This window comes from Eretmochelys imbricata, chromosome 1, assembly GCF_965152235.1.
Source record: "Eretmochelys imbricata isolate rEreImb1 chromosome 1, rEreImb1.hap1, whole genome shotgun sequence".
Taxonomy (NCBI): domain Eukaryota; kingdom Metazoa; phylum Chordata; order Testudines; family Cheloniidae; genus Eretmochelys; species Eretmochelys imbricata.
Window position 1 is genome coordinate 358799617 of NC_135572.1, and position 26020 is coordinate 358825636.

The 26020-nt window shown below is 45.6% G+C and overlaps 1 protein-coding gene across 8 annotated transcripts in view; it reads right to left on the reverse strand.

Moving 5' to 3' along the window:
- Positions 1-19714, reverse strand: part of PPP6R2 (protein phosphatase 6 regulatory subunit 2) — a 162583-nt gene extending 142869 nt beyond the window's left edge. For 7 of the 8 annotated variants that reach the window (XR_013348421.1, XR_013348423.1, XM_077837855.1 and 4 more), the window contains exons 1-2: positions 19494-19714; positions 18168-18480 (exon numbers count right to left, since the gene is read on the reverse strand). The gene's annotated coding sequence lies outside the window, so the exon portion shown is untranslated. The remainder of the gene's footprint in view (positions 1-18167; positions 18481-19493) is intronic. The other variant, XM_077837864.1, reaches the window with a different exon arrangement.
- Between the last annotated feature and the right edge of the window lie 6306 nt (positions 19715-26020).

A 26020-nucleotide genomic window follows, 5' to 3' on the forward strand; every position in this document is an offset into this window, starting at 1 on the left:
AAATCCGCACAGACACACCCCTGGAACCCCAACCTGGGGTATTCTATCTGCTACCCAAGATCCATAAACCTCGAAATCCTGGACACCCCATCATCTCAGGCATTGGCACCCTGACAGCAGGATTGTCTGGCTATGTAGACTCCCTCCTCAGGCCCTACGCTACCAGCACTCCCAGCTACCTTCGAGACACCACTGACTTCCTGAGGAAACTACAATATATCGGTGATCTTCCTGAAAACACCATCCTGGCCACTATGGACATAGAAGCCCTCTACACCAACATCCCACACAAAGAGGGACTACAAGTTGTCAGGAACACTATCCCCGATAATGTCACAGCAAACCTGGTGGCTGAACTTTGTGACTTTGTCCTCACCCGTAACTATTTCACATTTGGGGACAAAGTGTATACCTTCAAATCGGCGGCACAGCCATGGGTACCCGCATGGCCCCACAGTATGCCGACATTTTTATGGCTGACTTAGAACAACGCTTCCTCAGCTCTCGTCCCCTAATGCCCCTACTCTACTTATGCTACACTGATGACATCTTCATCATCTGGACCCATGGAAAAGAAGCTCTTGAGGAATTCCACCAGGATTTCAACAATTTCCATCCCACCATCAATCTCAGCCTGGACCAGTCCACACAAGAGATCCACTTCCTGGACACTACGGTGCTAATAAACAATGGTCACATAAACATCACCCTATACCGGAAACCTACTGACCGCTATTCCTACCTACATGCCTCCAGCTTTCATCCAGACCACACCACATGATCCATTGTCTACAGCCAAGCTCTATGATACAACCGCATTTGCTCCAACCCCTCAGACAGAGACAAACACCTACAAGATCTCTATCAAGCATTCTTACAACTACCCACCTGCTGAAGTGAAGAAACAGATTGACAGAGCCAGAAGAGTAGCCAGAAGCCACCTACTACAGGACAGGCCCAACACAGAAAATAACAGAACGCCACTAGCCATCACCTTCAGTCCCCGATTAAAACCTCTCCAGCGCATCATCAAGGATCTACAACCTTTCCTGAAGGATGACCCATCACTCTCACAGATCTTGGGAGACAGGCCAGCCCTTGCTTACAGACAGCCCCCCAACTTGAAGCAAATACTCACCAGCAACCACACACCAGAACCATTAACCCAGGAACCTATCCTTGCAACAAAGCCCGTTGCCAACTGTGTCCACATATCTGTCTATTCAGGGGACACCATCATAGGGCCTAATCACATCAGCCACACTATCAGAGGCTCATCCACCTGCACATCCACCAATGTAATATATGCCATCATGTGCCAGCAATGCCCCTCTGCCTGGTACATTGGCCAAACCGGACAGTCTCTACGTAAAAGAATAAATGGACACAAATCAGACATCAGGAATTATAACTTTCTAAAACCAGTCGGAGAACACTTCAATCTCTCTGGTCACTCGATTACAGACCTAAAAGTGGCAATTCTTCAACAAAAAAACTTCAAAAACAGACTCCAGCTAGAGACTGCTGAATTGGAATTAATTTGAAAACTGGACATCATTACATTAGACTTGAATAAAGACTGGGAGTGGATGTTTCATTACACAAAGTAAAACTATTTCCCCATGTTTATTTCCCCCCCTACTGTTCCTCACACGTTCTTGTCAACTGCTGGAAATGGCCCATATTGATTATCACTCAAAACGTTTTTTTTTTTTTTTCCTCTCCTGCTGGTAATAGCTCACCTTAAGTGATCACTCGTTACAGTGTGTATGGTAACACCCATTGTTTCATGTTCTCTGTGTATATAAAATCTCCCCACTGTATTTTCCACTGCATGCATCCGATGAAGTGAGCTGTAGCTCACAAAAGCTCATGCTCAAATAAATTGGTTAATCTCTAAGGTGCCCCAAGTCCTCCTTTTCTTTTTGATAAAACAATACCACTTTAAACAAAATATTTTAAAAAAAATCAATTTTAGTTCTTTAATCCTTAGATGCATGAAAGTAACACATTCTACATGAGTAAATAAGCCCATGATTTTAAGTTTTTTTTCCCCCAGCATGTCTTGGTGCTAAATATTGATCACCAGGAAGCTTCACAACTATGTGGGCAACATCCTTCAAATACATAGAATTTGCAATCCTTGCACATCTTCTATAGCTCAGTTTGTTCTGGATTTTATTAATATAAAGTTTACACTCATTACAGTTCAACACATTTTAGGCACAAACTCCAGGAACAAGTTCACACTGATAACCTTAATAGCAATTTTGCTTGCCAAAAAACCAAATCAATGTACTCTGGAACAGAAAATATTAGGACTTCAAATTCTTGGGAAGCAAAGGGGCCTCTTTGAGGCTGGTGTCTTTTATACAAGATTTAATAAAGGACTTTAATAGATTATATACACACGAACGTGAACTTCCCATAAAAGATAGGCAGTACTTATTCTGGTGACTGGGCCACTATAAATACCTTAGAGAGAAAGAGTACACAATGTAATGTTCAAAGAGCAATAGTAATTCAAAGGCTATCAAAAATTTTATTGTCATAAAACCTCAATTATAATCTCAATCTTGTCTGAATTTAAGTTTTAATTGCCATGTTTTAAAAAATAGAAAAAAGCTCAGGTTATTTATTTGTATGTATTGTTAAGAGTATATCATTGTTGTATACCAATGCCTGAAACTAAAAATAATTTTCAAACAAAGCATTTTTTCAATGACAGACAGACCCATGTTTATCCAAATGCTATGTCAGTGGAACATTCTCTTTGATCCTCGGAGTTGCCAAGTACCATTAATTCAAACTCACTGAAGGGTTTGAGCAAACTGAAGACTGATGGCTGGGCTACACTATCATTTAAGTCGATGTAACTTACAGTGCTCAGGGGTGTGAAAAAGACAGCTCCCTAAGTGACAGAAGTTATATCGACTTAAAGGGCTTACCACACAGCAATATGTCCGTGGGAGATGCTCTCTCGCCAGCATAACTTCCGCCTCTTGCGGAGGTGCAGTAATTATGCCAATAGGAGAGTGCTCTCCCGTCGGCATAGCGCGTCTTCACCAGATGATTCCAGTAGCGTAGACATGCCCCGAGTCCCCTGTCGCAACAACTGACCACGGAATCCCCAAGTGACAGTTTAAAGAATCCGGTTAATATCATTACTGCTCCTCAGAATCTTAAGACTGTAAGTTTCAATCTACTGCTATGAACAGCAGCAGAAGTAAGGACATGAAATGGATTGGGGAGGCAGTCTGGCTTTAAGAATATAGGAAATACCATAACAGGTCAGACCAATGGTCCACTATGTCCAGTATCCTATCTCTGAGAGTGGCCAGTACCAGTTGCTTCAGAATTAGGCGCATGAATCCCCACAGTGAACCACGATGGAATAACTTGGCCCCCATTAACATAGTGTCTGAGCATCTCCAAGTGGCCGATTTATACCACATTTTATCTTCTCTAATACGTGGATGGTCTCATTACCCTAATAGAACAGAACCTCAGAGTTACGAAAACCTCAGGAATGGAGGTTGTTTGTAACTCTGAAATGTTTGTTATTCTGAATGAAATGTTATGGTTGTTCTATTAAAAGTTTGCAACTGAACATTAACTTAATACAGCTTTGAAAATTTACTATCCAGAAGAAAAATGAGGCTTTCCTTTTTTTTTTTTTAAGTAGTTTACATGTAAAACAGTGCTATACTGTATTTGCTTGTGTGTATGTGCGTGCTCTGCTTCCTGATAGCGTACTTCCCGTTCCAAATAAGGTACGTGGTTGACTGGGCAGTTCATAACTCTGGTGTTTGCAACTCTGAGGTTCTGCTATAAATATCTCATCCTTTTTTTAATCCTCCTAACTCTTGGCCTAAATGATATATTGTGGCAATGAGTTCCACAGACTAGCTACACACCATGTAAAGGCAGTTCCATTGGTAGTTTTAAATTTGTCACCTTTTCAGTTTCCTCAGATGTCCCTTTGTTCTTGTATTAAAAAGGATGGTACACGGGAACCAATCCTGTAACCTACAACTCTCTAACATACATTTTATATACCTCTATCATGCCTCTTTAATTTGTCTCCTCTTTAAACTAAATAGTCCAACTCTTTTCAGTATCTCTTCACATACAAGTCTTTCTATGTTTCAAGTAATTTTCATGACTCATCTCTGGATCCCTTCTATTTCAACTACATCTTTTTGAAACAGAAGAACCTAACACTGTGAGAGCATACCACCAATTTATATAATAACAATTTTGCTATTTTCAGACTTATTTTCCACCCCACTCTCTATCCATACATCTCAACATTGTGTTTTGCTTCCACACATAAAGAACATGTATTCATAAAGCTGCCCATCTTTTTCCCACTTCAACTGGTTACAGTTAATTTCAAACCCAACATACATGATTAGTAATTTTTTTTCCTTCCTACATACATTACCTTATATTTGTCAACGCTGAATTATTGTGCCATTATGCTGCCCAATGACCTAGTTTCATTAGGTCCTTATGAGTTCCTCTCATTTTACTGATGTAAATAAATCATTAACTCCCTTTCCTGATCATAAATTAATATATGAAATGCCACTAATGCTTTTACGGATCAGTGTTTCCCACTGATAACCTTTTGCCATGCTGAAAGCGGTTTTCTGTCTAGTAGCCAATTCCCAATCCATGACGGTACTAAATTCTCACCCTATGACTAAGTTACCTTAACAAATTCTTGTGATGCCCTCTGTCAAACATTTATTGAAAGTCCAAACACGTCAATTGCTTCTCTTTTATTCACTATTTTACTGACACATTCAAAGGATTCAGATGAATTGGAGATAATCTTCCTCCACAGATGCTCTGCTCGTTCATCCCTACATTATGTTCCTTCAAGTGTTTTATATGAAGTGCTTGAAAAATCCACTTACTCAAAAGTGAATAGAAGCTTTGTCCAGGCAAGTGGAATCAAAAAGATGTGGTCCCCTCCTATGGCGGCAGGAGAAGAGCAGCTCAGGTATTGCTGTTTTAAGAGGAGGAAAGGGAGTAGAGTGACCTCTGAGATGCTACTACTTTAAGAAATGGAGCAAGAAGCAGAAGCTGGGAGCCCGTGGGCCACAAACACACCCAGGATGGGAGGGTGGCAGCAGCAGCCACACCCTAGGCTACTGATTGATTAGGAGATGAAATTTATTTTTTGTAGGGATAACTGAAATGAAATGTGACAAAATTGATTGGGAAATAAAAATGATACATTGGAAAGGAACAATTGATCTCTTAAGGAGACATGGGGGTGGCGGAGAATGCAGATGTGCCAATGAAAATCAAATATGCACATTCTGAGGACACGATACCACAAGTTTCCTCAACAGCCTTAGTAGATTTAATCTCTGGACAAGCAGATGTCAGGAAAATTTTTCAAGCTATGTTTCTAACTATTTTAATTATTGTTTCCACAAATTTATTTCATCCTCCCCTATAGCAAGGCTCACTGGATTGTAACTACCAGGATCACACCTAATGCCTTTATGTAAGAGTTGCTATCCTCCAATTCTCTGGTATAGGAGCTAACACTAATAAGTACAGTAACTCCTCACTTAAAGAAAAGGAGAACTTGTGGCACCTTAGAGACTAACAAATTTATTTGAGCATAAGCTTTCGTGAGATACAGCTCACTTCATTGGATGCCCCTGGTTAATGTTGTTTCGTTGCTGATCCATAAGAGAACAGCCTTGTTTAAAGTTTTGCAATGCTCCCTTATAACCTTGTTTGGCAGCCACCTGCTTTGTCCACTGCTTACAGAAAGCGCAGCCCATTGGAGCTAGCTGGTGGGGGCTTGGAATCAGGGACTGGCAGCCCCACCCCACCCCCCATCAGCTCCCCGTTCCCGTAAGTTCCCTGTGCAGCAGCTGCCCAACAGGCTACCAACTGCCAGAAGTTCAGCTGTCCCTCCCCACACTGCCATGTGCTGCTCCTGCCCTCTGCCTTGGATCTGCTCCTGGGAACCTTCTCCTTGCTGTGCAGGGGGGGGGGGTGCAGGAGGCGGACTAATGTCAGGGTGTCTCCTTCCACCCCGCTCTTTTACCCGATCTCTGGAGAGGTGGGGGAAAATACGACAGGGCTCAGGACGGAGGGAGCTTGCTGGCCGCAGCTGCTGTCTCAACTTACTGATCTACTTAAAAAGGCAGTTTTCAGAGTAGTAGCCGTGTTAGTCTGTATTCACAAAAGAAAAGGAAAAATGCTCAAATAAATTTGTTAGTCTCTAAGGTGTCACAAGTATTCCCTTTCTTTTTTTAAAAAGGCAGTGTACATAGAGTGGGGTCGGTATACTTAAAGGGGCAATGCGCTTCTCTCTCTCACAAACATACGGTGTGTCTCTCTCTATCTGCCATGCTGTCTCCCCACCCTCCATTTGCACTGCCTTGTGGAGCATGAGGCTATATTAACAAAGTGTTAACCCTTGAGGGCTCGGCCAAGTTTTAATTCATCGTTTAGCAGGAAGGCATTCCCGAGGAAATATCCCACCCTCTTCCACCCTCTGACTTCACCACCTCAGACAAGCTTCATAAAATCATAGAATATCAGGGTTGGAAGAGACCTCAGGAGGTCAGCTAATCCAACGCCCTGCTCAAAGCAGGACCAATCCCCAACTAAATCATCCCAGCCAGGGCTTTGTCAAGCCTGACCTTAAAAACCTCAAAGGAAGGAGATTCCACCACCTCCCTAGGGAACCTATTCCAGAGCTTCACCACCCTCCTAGTGAAAAAGTTTTTCCTAATAGCCAACCAAAACCTCCCCCCCTGCAACTTGAGACCATTACTCTTTGTTCTGTCATCTGCTACCACTGAGAACAGTCTAGATCCATCCTCTTTGGAACCCCCTTTCAGGTAGTTGAAAGCAGCTATCAAATCCCCTCTCATTCTTCTCTTCCGCAGACTAAACAATCCCAGTTCCCTCAGCCTCCTAAGTCATGCGTTCCAGTCCCCTAATCATCTCTCTTGCCCTCCGCTGCACGCTTTCCAATTTTTTCACATCCTTCTTGTAGTGTGGGGCTCAAAACTGGACACAGTACTCCAGATGAGGCCTCACCAATGTCGAATAGAGGGGAACGATCATGTCCCTCGATCTGCTGGCAATGCCCCTACTTATACATCCCAAAATGCCATTGGCCTTCTTGGCAACAAGGGCACACTGTTGACTCATATCCAGCTTCTCGTCCACTGTCACCCCTAGGTCCTTTCTGCAGAACTGCTGCCGAGCCACTCGGTCCCTAGTCTGCAGGGCTGGTGCAACCACTAGGCAAACTAGGCGGTCACCTGGGGCGTCAAGTGATTGGGGGCGGCGGTGGAGCGGAGGTAAGCTCGGGCGGGGGGCACAGGGAAGGCCGCCTGCAGCAAGTAATGGGGGGGGCACACAGGGGAACTGCTCCCCGCCCCAGCTCACCTTTGCTCCACCTCCTCCCCTGAGCACCGCCCCACTCTGCTTCTCTCCCTCCCAGGCTTGCACACCGAACAGCTGATCGGCGCCGCAAGCTTGGTAGGCGGGAGAAACGGCGGCATGCTCAGGGAAGAGGTGAAGCAGAGGTGAGCTGGGGCAGGGAGCTGCCGCGGGGGGGGCTCCCCGGGCCGTGGGGAGGGAGGGAAGGGGCAGCGGGGAGTTGCTGCAGGGGACGGCGCAAGGTGGACGTTTCGCTTAGGGCGTGAAACCTCCTTGCACCGGCCCTGCTAGTCTGTAGCGGTGCATGGGATTCTTCCATCCTAAGTGCAGGACTCTGCACTTGTCCTTGTTGAACCTCATCAGATTTCTTTTGGCCCAATCCTCTAATTGGTCTAGGACCCTCTGCATCCTACCCCTACCCTTCAGTGAATCTACCACTCCTCCCAGTTTAGTGTCATCTGCAAACTTGCTGAGGGTGCAATCCACGCCATCCTCCAGATCATTAATGAAGAACAAAATCGGCCCCAGGACCGACCCTTGGGGCACTCCGCTTGATACCGGCTGCCAACTAGACATGGAGCCGTTGATCACTACCCCTTGAGCCCGACGATCTAGCCAGCTTGCTATCCACCTTATAGTCCATTCATCCAGCCCATACTTCTTTAATTGCTGACAAGAATACCACGGGAGACCTTGTCAAAAGCTTTGCGAAAGTCAAGGAACAATACGTCCACTGATTTCCCCTCATCCACAGAGCCAATTATCTCATCATAGAAGGCAATTAATCAGGCATGACTTGCCCTTGGTGAATGCATGCTGACTGTTCCTGATCACTTTCCTCTCCTCTACATGCTTCAGAATTGATTCCTTGAGGACCTGCTCCATGATTTTTCCAGGGACTGAGGTGAGGCTGACTGGCCTGGAGTTCCCAGGATCCTCCTTCTTCCCTTTTTTAAAGATGGGCACTACATTAGCCTTTTTCCAGTCGTCCGGGACTTCTCCCAATTGCCATGAGTTTTCAAAGATAATGGCCAATGGCTCTGCAATCACATCTACCAACTCCTTTAGCACTCTCAGATGCAGCACATCCGGCCCTATGGACTTTTGCTCGTCCAGCTTTTCTAAATAGTCCCGAACCACTTCCTTCTCCACAGAGGGCTGGTCACTTCCTCCCCATGCTGTGCTGCCCAGTGCAGCAGTCTGGGAGCTGACCCTGTCCGTGAAGACAGAGGCAAAAAAAGCATTGAGTACATTAGCTTTTTCCACATCCTCTGTCACTAGGTTGCCTCCCTCATTCAGTAAGGGGCCCACACTTTCCTTGACTTTCTTCTTGTTGCTAACATACCTGAAGAAACCCTTCTTGTTACTCTTAACATCTCTTGCTAGTTGCAACTCCAGGTGTGATTTGGCCTTCCTGATTTCACTCCCGCTTGCCTGAGAAATATTTTTATACTCCTCCCTGGTCATTTGTCCAATCTTCCACTTCTTGTAAGCCACTTTTTTGTGTTTAAGATCAGCAAGGATTTCACTGTTAAGCCAAGCTGGTCGCCTGCCATATTTACTATTCTTTCTACACATCGGGATGGTTTGTTCCTGTAACCTCACTAAGGATTCTTTAAAATACAGCTAGCTCTCCTGGACTCCTTTCCCAGTCATGTTCCTCCAGCACTTGCACCAGGCAATTATCCCCTATGCTTTCCAAAAACTTCTTGGATTGTCTGTGCACCACTGTATTGCTCTCCCAGCAGATATCAGGGTGAGTGAAGTCTCCCATGAGAACCAGGGCCTGCAATCAAGTAATTTCCATTAGTTGCCAGAAGAAAGCCTAGTCCACTGGTCTATAGCAGACTCCCATCACAACATCACCCTTGTTGCTCACACTTCTAAACTTAATCCAGTTTGCAAAAAACATTTCCCTGGAAGCTAACCCCCTATTTACATTCATTCTTATGGGGAAATTGGATTCGCTTAACATATTTCACTTAAAGTAGCATTTTTAGCATAAAGTAGCAAGGAGTTATTGTAATCTCATATTTTTAACAACTCAGCTACTTCAGTTCCTACAGAATTCATGGATGTGCATCATCTGGACCTGGTGACTCGTCACTATTTAGCGCTCTTTCTCCCAGCAGCCAGAGCAGGGTAAAGTTGGGGCTTCTATTATTATTAGTCATTTGTATTATGATAATGCCCATAGGCCCTTGTCAGGCTAAGGATCAGGGTCCTACTGTGCTAGGCACTGCACAAACTTATAGAAAGACATATGGATCCTGACCTAACACGTTTACAATCTAATTTGAAATAAAGGTTCAATAAGTGATTGCCACAAACACCATGAGAGCAAGAGGAAGGGAGGATAAGGGGGAAAATAAGACGATAAGGTTTCACAGATGTGACAGGGTCGGGCCAGATGGCTACAGGAGCGTGACAGAAGGCAGATATATTAGCCCCAGGTTAAGTAGGTCCCTTTTCCCTGGGTAAGGTAACAGGAAAGGTTCCAGAACAATCAGGAACTTTCTGGAAACAATTAAGGCAGACAGGCTGATTACAACACCTGCAGCCAATCAAGAAGCTGCTAGAATCAATTAAGGCAGGCTAATCAGGGCACCTGGGTTTAAAAAGGAGCTCACTTCAGTTTGTGGTGCGTGCGAGGAGCTGGGAGCAAGAGGTGCAAGAAGCTGCGAGTGAGAAGGCGTACTACTGGAAGACTGAGAAGTACAAGCATTATCAGACATCAGAAGGAAGGTCCTGTGGTGAGAATAAAGAAGGCCATGGAGGTAGCCCAGGGAGTTACAGCTGTCACACAACTGTTACAGGAGCCACTGTAGACAGCTGCAATCCACAGGGCCCTGGGCTGGAACCCGGAGTAGAGGGCAGGCCCGGGTTCCCCCCATCCCTCCATTCCCCCAACTCCCTACTTGATACCGGAGGAGTTGACCTGGACTGTGGGTTCCACCAGCGGGGAAGGTTTCTGGCCTGTTCCCCAATCCACTAGGTGGATCAGCAGATACTGCGGGCATTGTTCTTCTTCCTTTTCCCCATACTGGCCAGTGATGAGGCTAACTGAGTGAATGGCAGATTTGAGCCATGAAAGTGGTCAAACTGAGGGCTGCCGTGAACTTCTGAGGCGAGCAAATTCGACATTAAGCGCAGCACCCACCAAGGCAGAGGAGGAACTTTGTCACACAGAGAGCTTATTTATTTATATTTTAACTAGAGCTGTCGATTAATCGCAGTTAACTCAAGCGATTAACTCAAAAAATTAATCTCGATTAAAAAAAATTAATCTCGATTAACAGCAGTTTTAATTGCACTGTTAAACAACAGAATACCAATTGAAATTTATTACATATTTGGGATGTTCTTCTTCATTTTCATATATATTGTATTCTGTGTTGTCACTGAAATCAAAGTGTATATTATTTTAGTTTATAAACATTTATACTGTAAAAATGACAAGTTTTTCAATTCACCTCATACAAGAACTGTAGTGCAATCTCTGTCATGAAAGTGCAATTTACAAATGTAGACTTTTTTTGTTACATAACTGCACTCAAAAACAAAATGTCAAACTTCAGAGCCTACAAGTCCACCCAGTCCTACTTCTTGTTCAGACAATTGCTAAGACAAACAAGTTTGTTTACATTTACGGGAGATAATGCTGCCGCCTTCTTATTTACAATGTTACCTGAAAGTGAGAACAGGCATTTGCATGGCACTTCTGTGGCCGGAATTCCAAGGTATTTACGTGCCAGGTATGTTAAACATTCGTATGCCCCTTCATACTTCAGCCACCATTCCAGAGGACATGCTTCCATGCTGATGACGCTCATTAAAAAAATAATGCATTAATTGAAATAGTGACTGAATTCCTTGGAAGAGAATTGTATGTCTCCTCCTATGTTTTACCAGCATTCTGCCATATATTTCATGTTATAGCAGTCTCGGATGATGACCCAGCTCGTCGTTCTTTTTAAGAACACTTTCAGATTTGACAAAACACAAAGAAGATACCAATGTGAGATTTCTAAAGATAGCTACAGCACTCGACCCAAGGTTTAAGAATCTGAAGTGCCTTCCAAAATCTGAGAGGGACGAGGTATGGAGCATGCTTTCAGAAGTCGTAGAAGAGCAACACTACAATGTGGAAACTACAGAACCCGAACCACCAAAAAAGAAAATCAACCTTCTGCTGGTGGCATCTGACTCAGATAATGAAAATGAACATGCATTGGTATGCACTGCTTTGGATTGTTATTGAGCAGAACCTGTCATCAGCATGGACGCATGTCCCCTGGAATGGTGGTTGAAGCATGAAGGGGCATACAATATTTAGCATACCTGGCACGTAAATAGCTTGCAATGCCGGCCACAAAAGTGCCATGCACTTTCAGGTGACATTGTTAACAAGAAGCGGGCAGCATTATTTCCTGCAAATGTAAACAAACTTGTTTGTCTGAGCTACTGTCTGAATAAGAAGTAGGACTGAGTGGACTTACAGGCTCTAAAATTTTACATTGTTTTGGTTTCGAGTGCAGGTTTGGTTTTTTTACATAATTCTACATTTGTACATTCAACTTTCACGATAAAGAGATTGCACTACAGTACTTGTATTAGGTGAACTGAAAAATACTATTTTTTTACAGTGCAAATACTTGTAACCAAAAATAAATATAAAGTGAGCACTGCACACTTTGTAGTCTGTGTTGTAACTGAAATCAATAAATTTGAAAATGTCGAAAACATCCAAAAATATTTAAATAAATGGTATATTACAGTTTAACAGTGCGATTAATCACAATTATTTTTTTTTAAATCGCTTGACAGCCCTAATTTTAACAACACCTAGAGGTCTCAGTCAGGATCAGGAATCCAAACATGCTGTACACACATATATGCAAGAAAGCTTACAATGTAAGCAGTGCACAACTTAATTGTACTGAATCATATAAAAAAGTTACACATAAATATGGGATATTCTTGACTGAAGCTCAACATGGCTTTCATCAGTTGGCCAGTTTCTTGTAGGCATTCAAATTTATCCAGCACCTAGCAAGAAACTGAAGTGAAAAGATGGAAGCCACTGAGCAGAGTCCATGGACATCATTCTTGCAGGACTCCCCATATCGTTACCTTTTCTAGTAGCTAGGATTCCAAATCATCTTCCATATGAATCTTTGGATAGAAAGTTTAGTTCTCTGGCTATTGGTATTTAGTGAAATTTCTATGCCCTCTGGATGATGGTGAAGGTGTGAGACAGATGGAATATGTTGTTTAAAAAAAAATAAGCCATTGGGAAAGACTGATTTGAAGGGGAGAAGTACAAGAAAAGGGAGACAGAAAATATAATAACATGGGGAAATGGTGGAGGGCATAATTAAAGAAAGATATGTAAAAGGGTGGAGAGAGAGCAAAGGAAGAGAGGAACACACAGAACCAACTCTGGAAAAGATTCAGCTTGATCTGTTACAGGAAAATAGAAAAAAAAAAAGGAGAAGACAAGAAGGGAAAACAGATATAACAAAACCAAGTCAAGATGCAAAAGTCACTTTTTTAAAAATTATTAAACAGAAAGGTGATTGAGAATATTAATAAAGTTCCCAGTAACTGGCAAATAACTATTTTAAATTGCAGGGAGTATGACTTTGAAAGTGGTCTTTCAGACTATGGATAGTTAGTAGGCTTAACTCCTGGGCTAGTAGGTGCTGGCTAAAGTTTAAACCTGCTAACAGGTATCCTTCCAAAAAGTGGAAGATTGGCCAAAATGAGACCAACAGAAAGGAACAAATAATAGCAGCTAAAATGTCTGAGGAAGAGCAATAGCTAAAGACAATAAATAACAAGTAAAAAGGATAAAGCCATTGAAGAGAAGCTAAAATATTGATCTGAACTTGTTTTCATTAGAGCATATTGGGGATACAGTTACCTCAGATGTATTTTTTCAGCCAATACAGATAAGACCACCAAAGACAGAGGAGTCAAAGGAGGCAGGGCCAGAACGCATTGAAAATTTCACTGCTGTTCCGTCCCTCAGTCTCCTGGGGCGTTGTGAGGGTGAGTAGGAGGATCTCCACTACTGAACCCCACCCCCCAACATCCATTTTTAAAATTCTTCTTTCAGAAAATAGCTCCAGTATCTGCCTCTATTGCTGCTGCTACTCCTGGCTTTGCTAAACAAAACCAGAATCAATTTGACCTAATACTTGACAATTTCACGGCTGTCCACAGGGTTCTGACAGAAGCAATGAAAACTGACAAGACTGATCAGTATTTTTACTCTGCTTTAACCAGGCAAAGACAGGAGCAGAAGCAGAGGTATGAAGCAATCTGTCTCCAAACTTAAGACAGCACTGCACAAGTTACTTTTGGTTCATGTTTGAAAGGGTTGTTTGTTTGCAACCATAAAGGTTAGAAACTCAGTTTTGTTTTGTTTCATAATAAAAGCTTAACTTCCACAGAATCTAACAGCGCTTGCTTGAAAATGCTTCCTATTTGCACAGCCCAGTAGATTTTTCAAGCCCTATCTGTATGGCTTAAATAACCTACTGAACTTTGCCACTTAACCATAATGTTCTTTTCTCTTGCCTTCCTGTTTTTTGTGTAGGGGTATGGATGAGTTCATGACTGCCTAAGATTATCACTTATTATTTGTATTGCGGTTCACCTGGGAACCCCAGTTATGGATCAGGGCCCACTGTACTAGGCCCTCTACAGACACAACACGGAGATAGTCCCTGCCACAAAGAGCTTATAATCAAAGTATAAAATGAGAGAGAATAGGTACAACAATGACAGGGGACCACAAGGAACCAGTGAGAAAATACTAGTTAGTTGTCAACAGCTGTCTACCATCTCCATGCACAGACTAAAGATTCTGATTTCCTTATTTTTCACTTCAGGTTCTTTTGAATCTAGCTTCTTCATTTTTCTCAACTCCCCGCATAGTTCATTCTTGGTATAATCCCTCCCATACAGATGTTGACCTTAGCTATACTCTATTCATGGCTATGTAATGTTTTTACTAGAGTTACCTCTTGCATCAACTTGTGCATTACTTAGGACTAACATTAGAGTAGCTTCTCTTGTTTGTAAAACTAACTGTTCAAAAGAGCAATCGTTTAAGGCAATGGTATCAAATTCCCAGCCTGCAGGCCAGATCTGGCCTTTTAATGCATTTATGTGGTCTGCATGACAAACTCAAATTCTAAAAATCTGTTTGGGGGTTTGTTTTTAGTTTCGGTTCTATCCCTGGTTTTGAAAGATCATCTTCAACTGTGGAGTGAGTGTAACCAATACAGTGATGTCTTCCAGAGTCTGCAAACAGACAATGCCTGAAACAATTGCTGTGTGTGTCAACTTCCATCTCTCACTAAGGTGTTAATTCTAAAGCCTTATGACAACATGTTATGTCAACATTAACTATTTCATTGCTGATTATTTTAGCAGGTCAAATGGAAGAGAGAAGAGAGAAGCCTATGGCGGGGGAACTGCAGAGGGAAGAAAGGAGGACACACAAAGACAGGGGAGGGGCAATAAGGAAGAAAGAGAAACAAGAGGCTTAGAAATAGTGGTTGTCATAAAAGATTGCATCTTTTCTCATTAAGTGATATTGAAAAAAAAACAAGGCATTTAAATAGTAATAATAATAATAACTAGAAGTTTAGTTATCCCCTACAGGCCATATACTGTCCTTGATCTTTGTATAAACCTACTGATATCAAAGAAAAATTCACCATGGAGAGAAGGGTAGCATGTTGTCTTACATTTGTAACCTAGCCCACAGACCATAATCAAATACAGAACTCTGCCCTCTCCACAGAATAAGTAGGAGACCCCTGTTAAGGGTAAGATAAGCACAAACTGTTTTTTAAAATGTGTCCCAACATTTGACTAGTTTATACAGATAGTTGAAGTCACTCATTAATTCAGTTGTATTCGTTCTGAGAGCTCTCAGCATTGTACAATCTTTCAAATTCCTGATTTAGAGACTGGTAGAGAAACTCTGTGAGTATATTTGTATTCTTATGACTTGGTATTTGTATCCCTCCAACTCCTCTTCACTCAGAAATTTCATCTTAGAAAATTCTATGGAATCTTTTATAGTACTACTCTCCCAGCTCTTTGACTCAATCTGTCCATCTTATATAGTTTATACACAAGTACCCCCAGGATGTTGGCATTCTACCATGTTTCAGAAGTGCCTATAATATCAAGATCCTCTTCCATTTTCAAACATTCTAGTTCACCTATTTTTGTTAAGCTTCTCACACCAATAAATACAGTAGTGTCCCATCCATGGCTCTTGAGGCTTCAATTGTGTTAAGAAAATGTATAGTTAACTATGAATTTTTAATATTTTCCCTGAGCCGTGACCTGCCATTTTTGAATGTAAGTGTTTAGTCCAGTCATTATGGATAGAATGTAAAAGAGCTTAGCTTCCCCAGCAGCCACAACAGTGAGAGCCAGGAGAGCTCTAAGCAGATGCTCTCCATTCCCTGGTGAAGCTGCTCAGATCTCCCACTCACCACCTGCTTGCATCACCAGGGAAGGTGAGAAGTTCTGGCTGGGTTTACTGCCTGCTTACCTGCCAGACTGCAAGCACCCCAGGAACAGCAAGGTAGTACTCGACTGGCTATGCCTGAACACAGAGCAATCCATAGAAAGGATGGCTCCCCTCCCACATACAGCCATCAGAAGGGAAGAGAATAGGTACAGAACCATGTGATTCCCTCTCTTAGCCCAGGTTAGAACAGTTTACAAGAGCTGGGGAAAGCCAGTGTACAACTCATGCCAGCTAGTTCCGCAACCAATGCACCACAGGATGCAGGGAAAGAGTTGTCTTTGCCAGCTCTATATTCACTTGAGACGTCTCTCTGCCAGAGGAATCCTCAGCTGGGGGGACCTGAGGGTATTTTCTGCTCTCTTCTCACAGGGACCACAAAAAGGGAAGAGACTATGCCCCTAAACAAGTAATGATTGCTGCTCTTAACCTTTCCTAAAGTAATACATATTCAAAAATTAGATAGTTGGTGGGGCTTCTGTTTGGGGACCCAAGACAGTATCCTGGCCTGAATCACGGGAAATCTTATTAGGCTCCCCCACTTATTAGTGACTTCCCCCAAAACATTACAAGTTTTCTATGCCAGCAGTCTGTTTCTCCGTTGGTTAAAACAGAGCCAATCCCTTCTGTTACAGGCTCTCCCTTCACTAAAAAGTTTCTTCGATGCCTAATAAGACTTCCCATGATTCAGGCCAGATACTGTCTTGGGTCCCCAAACAGAAGCCCCACCAACTATCTAACTTTTGAATATGAATCATCATATTCTACAACAATAAAGTACAGTAGTCACGAGGAAAAAATCCAACACACCAGAAACATGGAAAAACAGTCAACTTCAAGACAATTCTGCTCATATCCAATCTTCTGCCATTCTGATGCACCAGTGTTTATTATTAGGGATGTTTCAATGAAGACATGATCTTTACCTGCTTCTTTTCCAAATTCCAAAACTTATGTCAATTTGGCATGGTATCACAATCAGTTGCTACGTAAATTACAACAACATCACCACCAACTGCCACCACTAAGACAGCCAAAGTTGCCCTGATAGTTTGGGGAGGTTTTTTTAAAATCACAAGAGTCACAACAAAAATGTTGGCAAAAATCAGAGATTTTTATCCATTTTTTTCTATAACTCAGACAAACTACCCTAATAAAACCCCAGGTCTGCAAATGTTTACTCACATCCTTAACTTCAAGCACACACATAATTTATTACAGGACTGCGGCCTAAATATGCAACACAAATTTTCTCCCTTCTTGAGAGGGAAAAGGTTTCACTAAGGAAATAAGCTTCAGTTTCAACTTTTACTACATTAACAAAATGAATACAATATTTTCAAGATTATGAAAAATACCTCACAGCCTTTTAAATTTGTCTTAATTTCTCCTTTTTCACTTCCTAATTTTCTCTAGCTGCTACAAAACAAGACCTTCAAATCAAGAAAGAAGCTTTCACTAGATTTGTCAAGAAATACAATCTTCCTGTAAGAAAGTTCAAGGCTGAAGTCACAAATGGACTTGCTACAATTCCCACCACAATTTCTATATAATCATAGAAGCAGTGTATCACTGTTATTTCACATGTACAATATGCACCAATGCCAATGGCTTCCCTAATTCAAATCTAGGCCATACAGATTCAAAGTCACTCATTCCTCCTAATCAAACTGACCATGGACTCCACATGACCTTGCCAACATGATCTCCTCTGCCAGTTTCAGTGTTTAGCCGACTGTTATGAATGACTCAAAAAAGGCTAGGCTGTAATATTCTCTCTCTCACTCTTCCTCACCGCCTTTTACAGAAGCCCAGAAAATCAAGTTTCAATGTCTCCATTACAAGAAGAAAGTGAAATTTAAACAAACTCTTTATACAACGAGACCCTGAAACTTAGAATTATTCACCCAAATCCTATATTAAAAGGATAAAGAAAGACCCAAAACTTCTGATAAAATAAGACCCAAAAAAAGGAATTTCATAATTAAAAGTACTTCGAATTTCTGAACCAGCTGGCTATTTTTAAAATAAAACAATAACAAAAACAATTTAGTAGCATCTAGTTAATTGTGGTTTGATGATTAAGAGTGAGTTTCAGTAATTAAAGAACTGATTTCTGTTCAAAGGGACAAATCTACAGGATGTAGTAAAGCAATATAGATCTTTTATTACGCACCCTCAAATACAGGGGGGGGATACTTTGCCTTGAGAAGTTCTTCTGAAAGATGAAATCTAGGCTGTGAACTTGAGATAAGCAAAACTTGTGAAGGATCAAAGGAGCAGCGAATACAGCTACAAAGCCCCAGGAAAAAGCAGGATGGTGTGGCAGAAAGAATGCACAGAAGGAGGCATATTGTTGGGGCTGAGGCTGGGGATCAGGATCCTCAGGACTAGAGAAGGGGGAGGCAGAAAGAGATGTCTTTCAAAACACTAGACCTCCCCAGCATCCACAGACTGGAACCCCTTCAGGGAAGGTAGGTGCCTTTCAGCTAGGGATGAAAGAAAAAATACTGTCAGATTCTGGGGACCTGGCAAGCAGACACATCTAGGGCTCAGAGTGTCACAGGGGGGCAGTTCGGGGGCCTGACACATCCAGGAAGAGTCAGTGGTGTTGCAAGTGGGAGGCAGACACTGCGCTGAGAAGGTGTGGGGCGGGGGAGGGGAGCAGCGGGCTGACAGATCCAGGGGATAGGAGGGGTCATGGGGGAGGTAACATATCCAGATGGGCCAGATGTGTCCCAGGGGGGTAGGTCAGGAGGCTGACATATCTCGGGAGAATTTGGGGGAGGAGGGGTCACAGGTGTTGCAGGAAGGTAGGCTGCGGGACAGACATTCGGGGGGACTCAGGGGGCATACACATTGAGGGGAGCCTAGGAGTGTCACGGTGGGGCAGGCGAGCAGACACCTCCGGAGCTCAGGGTGTCACAGGGAGGCAAGCAGTGGGGCTGAGGCACCCAGGGGGAGGGGCTCAGGGATGTCAGGGGGAGGGCAGGCACATCCAGAGGCACAGGATTATCCGAGGGGGGCTCAGACACATCTGGGGCGGGGGAGATCGGGGCGGCAGGTACATCCAAAAGGGGCAGACACCGTGGGCCGGACTCAGACACCTGGGGGAGGGGGGGCTCAAGACTCTCATTAGCAGCTGGGGGGGGGAGGGGGACAGCCACTGGGGGGGAGGGCTCATGATGGCTCAGACTCCGGGGGGGGGGGACACAGACACCGTGGATGGGGGGGGCCTCAGAAAGGCCGGGACATCCAAGGGGCATAGGCACCTCGACTGGGGGGGCTCAGACAGCCCGGGGGAGGCACATCCCGGGGGGAAAGACACCTAGGGGGGCTCGGGGGGGGCAGACAGCTCCAAGGGCTCAGGGGGGGCAGGCACCGCCGGGGCGTCACGGGCGGGCACGTCGGGGCGCTCAGGCCGCTCCGGGGCAGGCTCGCGGAGCCGCCCGCAGGGGCTCGGCCGCAGCGAGCCGGAGGCAGCACCAGCCGCGGGTCTCACCTGCTCCGGGCCCGGCCTTCCCCGGCGGCGGCGGGCCCGAGGCTCCGCTCCCGCTGCTCCCTGGGCTGCAGAGGCCGGCAAGGCCGCGGACATGGGACACGTCCCCGGGCCTGGCAGCGACTCGCTCCCCGGCCGGGCTGCGCGGTCACCGAGCGCCGGGGCTGAGGGCTCGGCCACCACAGGCTCGCTCGCTCGCTCCAAAATGGCGGCGGGAGCGGCCTGCCCAGACTCGGGAAGGGGGCGGGGCGGAGGGGGCGGGGGCGGGGCCTGCCGCAGGGACTGGGCCGGGCCCAGGGCGGCGCCGGAGTGAGCGCGGGGCACGTGAAGCCGGAGGGCTCCGCGCAGCCGCGAGGGGGGGGGTTGGGAAAGCTCAAGGAAGGGAGCATGGGAAGGTTCCATGGGCCGGGGGAGGGGGAGTTTTTATGCGAAGGGGAGGGCCTGGGGTGGGGAAGGTTCCATTGGGCCTGGGAACGGGGGAAGGGAGGGGGAAGGTTGCATGGGCGGGGGGGGGGATTTTATGTGAAAGGGAGGGCCTGGGGCGGGGAAGGTTCCATTGGGCCTGGGAACGGGGGAAGGGAGGGGGAAGGTTCCATGGCCTGGGGGGGGGATTTTATGCGAAGGGGAGGGCCTGGGGCGGGGAAGGTTCTATTGGGCCTGGGAACAGGGGAAGGTTCCATTGGGCTGTGGGGGGGGAGATTTTATGCGAAGGGGAGGGCCTGGGGCAGGGAAGGTTCCATTGGGCTGGGAACGGGGGAAGGTTCCATGGGAGGGGGAAGGTTCCATGGACCTGGGGAGGGGGGATGGGAAGGTTCCATGGGAGGGGGGAAGGTTCCATGGACCTGGGGAGGGGGGATGGGAAGGTTCCATGGGAGGGGGAAGGTTCCGTGGCCGACAGGAATGGTGTTTGGTGGGGGATGGAACAGGGGAGTAGGAAGGATCCATGGAGGCGGGAATGGCATTGGGTGGGGGATGGAATGGGGGGGAAGGAAGGATCCATGGAGGCAGGAATGGCATTTGGTGAGGGGTGGAATGGGGGATGGGAAGGTTCCATGGCAGACAGGAATGGTGTTTGGCAAGGGATGGAATGGGGTGGGGGGGTAGGAAAGATCCATGGAGGCAGGAATGGCATTTGGCGAGGGGTGGAATGGGGGATGGGAAGGTTCCGTGGCAGACAGGAATGGTGTTTAGCAAGGGATGGAACGGGGGGGTAGGAAAGATCAGTGGAGGTGGGAATGGCGTTTGGCGAGGGATGGAACTGCTACTTACTTTTGTACATTTGGTGAAGGTCCTTGTCAAAGGCTTTCTGAAAAGCCAAGTACACTATATTGACTGAATCACCCTTATCCACATGCTTGTTGACACTCTCAGAACATCCTAATAAATGGGTGAGGCATCACTTCTCTTTACAAAAGCCATGTTGACTCTTCCCCAACATAACACGTTATCTATGTGTCTGATCATTCTGTTCTTTACTGTAGTTTCTATCAATGTGCTGGGTACTGAAATTAGACTCACCAACCTATAATTGCCAGGATCTCCTCTGAAGACCCTTTTAAAAATCAGCTCAATTGCCATGTACGTTCTAACACTGTAGAAGAAAAGGATTAATTGAGATTTGAAAAATGTCACATTGGATCACTTCCCCTAGTCTCTGAGTGTGTCTTGTTGTCTCTTTGCCCTTTATATTTAGGCCCTCATCCTGCAAACACGAACAAACTTAATTTTCAGCATTTGTGTAGTTTCATTGAAGTCAAAGGGGCTACTCACATGTGTAAAGTTATTCACGTCTGAGTGTTTGCAAGTTTGGAGTCTATGGCCAGGTCTTCAATAGAAAAGGTTTTCTGGTAACACTATACTGGCACCCAGCCCTAATGTAGACACAGCTTATATGGGCAAAAAAGTGCTTTTGCTAGTATAACTTATACACAGGACCTGTGTCTTTCACGGAGGTTGCAAAAAATGGATTCTGTGACTTTCCATGACCTCCGTGACTTCTACAGCGGCCAGTGTGGCTGACCCCAGGGCCACCTGCTCACATGGCCCTAGGGACAGCCCTACCGGTTACTGCTGGAGCAGTTCTGCAGCCAGCTTCTTGGGCAGCCCCGCAGCCAGACGCACCGGCTGCTGCTGGAGTGGCCCAGGGGCCAGCTGCCCGAGAAGTGGCCAGTGCCGCTGGCCCCAGGCACCACCCAAGCAGCAGCGGGTGTGGCTGGCCCTGGGAACTGCCTGAGCAGTGGTCCCAGGGGTGGCGGGAACAGCCACTGTTCGCAGCCCCTGGCAGCTGGTGCTGCGGCCCCCCAAGCAGCAAACCCCATCCCAAAGGAATCTCCCCAGCAGTGACCCCCTCCCCCAAGATTTAGTCAGGGTATTAAAGTATAAGTCATGGACAGGTCACAGGCCCTAAGCCTCCCTCCTCCCCGCAGCTGGAGGAGCCCCAACCGAACTGCACACCCATTCCAGCTGTCCCGGGGCCACCAGCTAGCCTGCACCAGCTGGCCCACCTCAGCCCACCCGCCCTACCCACCCCAAGCCCTGGGGCTCTGGCTGGCCCACCTCAGCCGTGCTGGCCTCCCTGACCCCAGGCCGCCAGCCAGCCCACCCCAGCTATGCCAGTTGCCCCAACCCCTGGGCTGCCAGCCAGTCTGAGCACTGGCCTGACTCCCGGGCCACCAGCCAGCCCAAGCACCAGCCCGAGCCACCCAAGGCTGCTGACTGAGTCCCAAGCTCCAGGACACCGGCCTGAGCTGAGCCCCCGCCGGCTTCAGGGGAGGAGGGAATGAGGGCAGGGCCTTGGGGCGGAGTGTGGGTGGGGCCACAGCCTGGGTTATGGGAGGTTATGCTTTTCTTGACCTGCTGCTCACAAACTGGGAAGAATTAGTGGGGGAAGCAAAAGTGGATGGGAATCTGGGAGGCAGTGACCATGAGTTGGTTGAGTTCAGGATCCTGACACAGGGAAGAAAGGTAAGCAGCAGGATACGGACCCTGGACTTCAGGAAAGCAGACTTCGACTCCCTCAGGGAACGGATGGGTGGGATCCCCTGGGGGACTAACATGAAGGGGAAAGGAGTCCAGGAGAGCTGGCTGTATTTCAAGGAATCCCTGTTGAGGTTACAGGGACAAACCATCCCGATGTGTCGAAAGAATAGTAAATATGGCAGGCGACCAGCTTGGCTTAACGGTGAAATGCTAGTGGATCTTAAGCATAAAAAAGAAGCTTACAAGAAGTGGAAGGTTGGACATATGACCAGGGAAGTGTATAAAAATATTGCTCGGGCATGTAGGAATGAAATTAGGAGGGCCAAATCGCACCTGGAGCTGCAGCTAGCGAGAGATGTTAAGAGTAACAAGAAGGGTTTCTTCAGGTATGTTGGCAACAAGAAGAAAGCCAAGGAAAGTGTGGGCCCCTTAATGAATGAGGGAGGCAACCTAGTGACAGAGGATGTGGAAAAAGCTAATGTACTCAATGCTTTTTTTGCCTCTGTCTTCACGAACAAGGTCAGCTCCCAGACTGCTGCGCTGGGCATCACAACATGGGGAATAGATGGCCAGCCCTCTGTGGAGAAAGAGGTGGTTAGGGACTATTTAGAAAAGCTGGACGTGCACAAGTCCATGGGTCCGGACGAGTTGCATCCGAGAGTGCTGAAGGAATTGGCGGCTGTGATTGCAGAGCCATTGGCCATTATCTTTGAAAACTCGTGGCGAACGGGGGAAGTCCCGGATGACTGGAAAAAGGCTAATGTAGTGCCAATCTTTAAAAAAGGGAAGAAGGAGGATCCTGGGAACTACAGGCCAGTCAGCCTCACTTCAGTCCCCGGAAAAATCATGGAGCAGGTCCTCAAGGAATCAATTCTGAAGCATGTAGAGGAGAGGAAAGTGATCAGGAACAGTCAGCATGGATTCACCAAGGGAAGGTCATGCCTGACTAATCTAATCGCCTTCTATGATGAGATTACTGGTTCTGTGGATGAAGGGAAAGCAGTGGATGTATTGTATCTTGACTTTAGCAAAGCTTTTAACACGGTCTCCCACAGTATTCTTGTCAGCAAGTTAAAGAAGTATGGGCTGGATGAATGCACTATAAGGTGGGTAGAAAGTTGGCTAGATTGTCGGGATCAACGGGTAATGATCAATTGCTCCATGTCTAGTTGGCAGCCGGTGTCAAGTGGAGTGCCCCAGGGGTCGGTCCTGGGGCCGGTTTTGTTCAATATCTTCATAAATGATCTGGAGGATGGTGTGGATTGCACTCTCAGCAAATTTGCGGATGATACTAAACTTGGAGGAGTGGTAGATACGCTGGAGGGCAGGGATAGGATACAGAGGGACCTAGACAAATGGGAGGATTGGGCCAAAAGAAATCTGATGAGGTTCAATAAGGATAAATGCAGGGTCCTGCACTTAGGACGGAAGAACCCAATGCACAGCTACAGACTAGGGACCGAATGGCTAGGCAGCAGTTCTGCGGAAAAGGACCTAGGGATGACAGTGGACGAGAAGCTGGATATGAGTCAGCAGTGTGCCCTTGTTGCCAAGAAGGCCAATGGCATTTTGGGATGTATAAGTAGGGGCATAGCGAGCAGATCGAGGGACGTGATCGTCCCCCTCTATTCGACATTGGTGAGGCCTCATCTGGAGTACTGTGTCCAGTTTTGGGCCCCACACTACAAGAAGGATATGGATAAATTGGAGAGAGTCCAACGAAGGGCAACAAAAATGATTAGGGGTCTGGAACACATGACTTATGAGGAGAGGCTGAGGGAACTGGGATTGTTTAGTCTGCAGAAGAGAAGAATGAGGGGGGATTTGATAGCTGCTTTCAACTACCTGAGAGGTAGTTCCAGAGAGGATGGTTCTAGACTATTCTCAGTGGTGGAAGAGGACAGGACAAGGAGTAATGGTCTCAAGTTGCAGTGGGGGAGGTTTAGGTTGGATATTAGGAAAAACTTTTTCACTAGGAGGGTGGTGATACACTGGAATGCGTTGCCTAGGGAGGTGGTGGAATCTCCTTCCTTAGAAGTTTTTAAGGTCAGGCTTGACAAAGCCTTGGCTGGGATGATTTAATTGGGGATGGGTCCTGCTTTTGAGCAGGGGGTTGGACTAGATGACCTCCTGAGGTGCCTTCCAACCCTGATATTCTATGATTCTATGATTCTATGATAGGTTTAGCCTCCCCTAGCCTATTATACCCACCGCCCATGCGTTTAACAAAGGAGAAATAATAATAATAAATACAATTAAGTTTCATTTTCTCCAGCAAGTAATTTCTTGTCTCTCAAATGATAACAATGTCGTTCTAATACGAAGCAGAAAGGTTTCCAAGGTGATACTTCTTATTGTGAAATATTTGTGGGGTATGTTGTGGGCAGTTATAGCTGTATCTTTTTAACCGAAAGTTCAGGGGACTAAACTGACCGTTCTCCATTGGTCTGGTTACACAAAACGAAAGGCTCCCATTCCAAAGTACTGCAATGGAGTCTAACACTCCAGGAATATGATATGGAAATTGTGCATATAAAGGGAAAAGAGAGCATGGTGGCAGACACCCTGTCCAGGAAAGAGAGTTCTGACCTGCTGCCTCTGGGTCATCCAGTGGCTAACCCTCCTGTAGCTTTGTAAGGGGGGAGGTGTGACTCAGTGCACCCCTGTATTCACACCCTACACACTATTGTAATAATCTTTGTACAAAGTATGTCTTGTGAGATATTTGAAAACTAATAACTCACTGCTGTGGGCTGCACCCCGGAATGTCACAAGCACAATAGTTCAACAAAGCCAGAGCTTTGGTGAGGATAGGTCCTGTAACGCTCTTAAATTCTGCAGGACCTTAGGTGCAAAAATGTGGTCCCACACAATTTGGGAATTTCATAGGACTGAAACTCTGGACCTGTGGTACTTAGATGCTTCACAGGAACTGAACTCTTGGGAGGCCTAGCCCTCTAGAGTTTAGGAGCTTACCTTCACTGCAGGAAAGGAGCTCTTTGCATGTCTCTCCTGCAGAATTCCTAAATGCCACAGGCCCAGAACTTTTGAGAAGCTTAAGTCTGTTGTTACGTGGAAGCTCTGATGCTCATTTCCATATAAACCCCTCACCTTCTTATTTTCCTTTAACAAAAACCTGCAAAATTAAGTGTAAAAGCTCTATGTTAATACAACATTAAAGTGAAATGCTCAGGGGCTGAGCCTCAGAATTGTCAGAACCACTCAAAAGTCAGGAAATGTCAATGTTGAGAATGAATGTCAAATCCTACATCAGTTCTCATTGATGTGCATTCTGGTACCGTCTTTAACCATGAGATCACAAACTGTTTCTCAAACACCACAATATTACAATGAAATCTTTAATTTGTTGATTCCAGGATCTCAGATACACCTGCATCTAAGGTTGCAGAAAAAATTGTATCATGGTACACTATTATCTGAGAAGTCGTGTAGTAAGCAACCACACAATTAATGACTCTGTTGTAATATATAAACGCAAGGCGCCAAGATAAGGTTCTTTATTCTTCATATTGTTGAGGTGTTAACCTGTT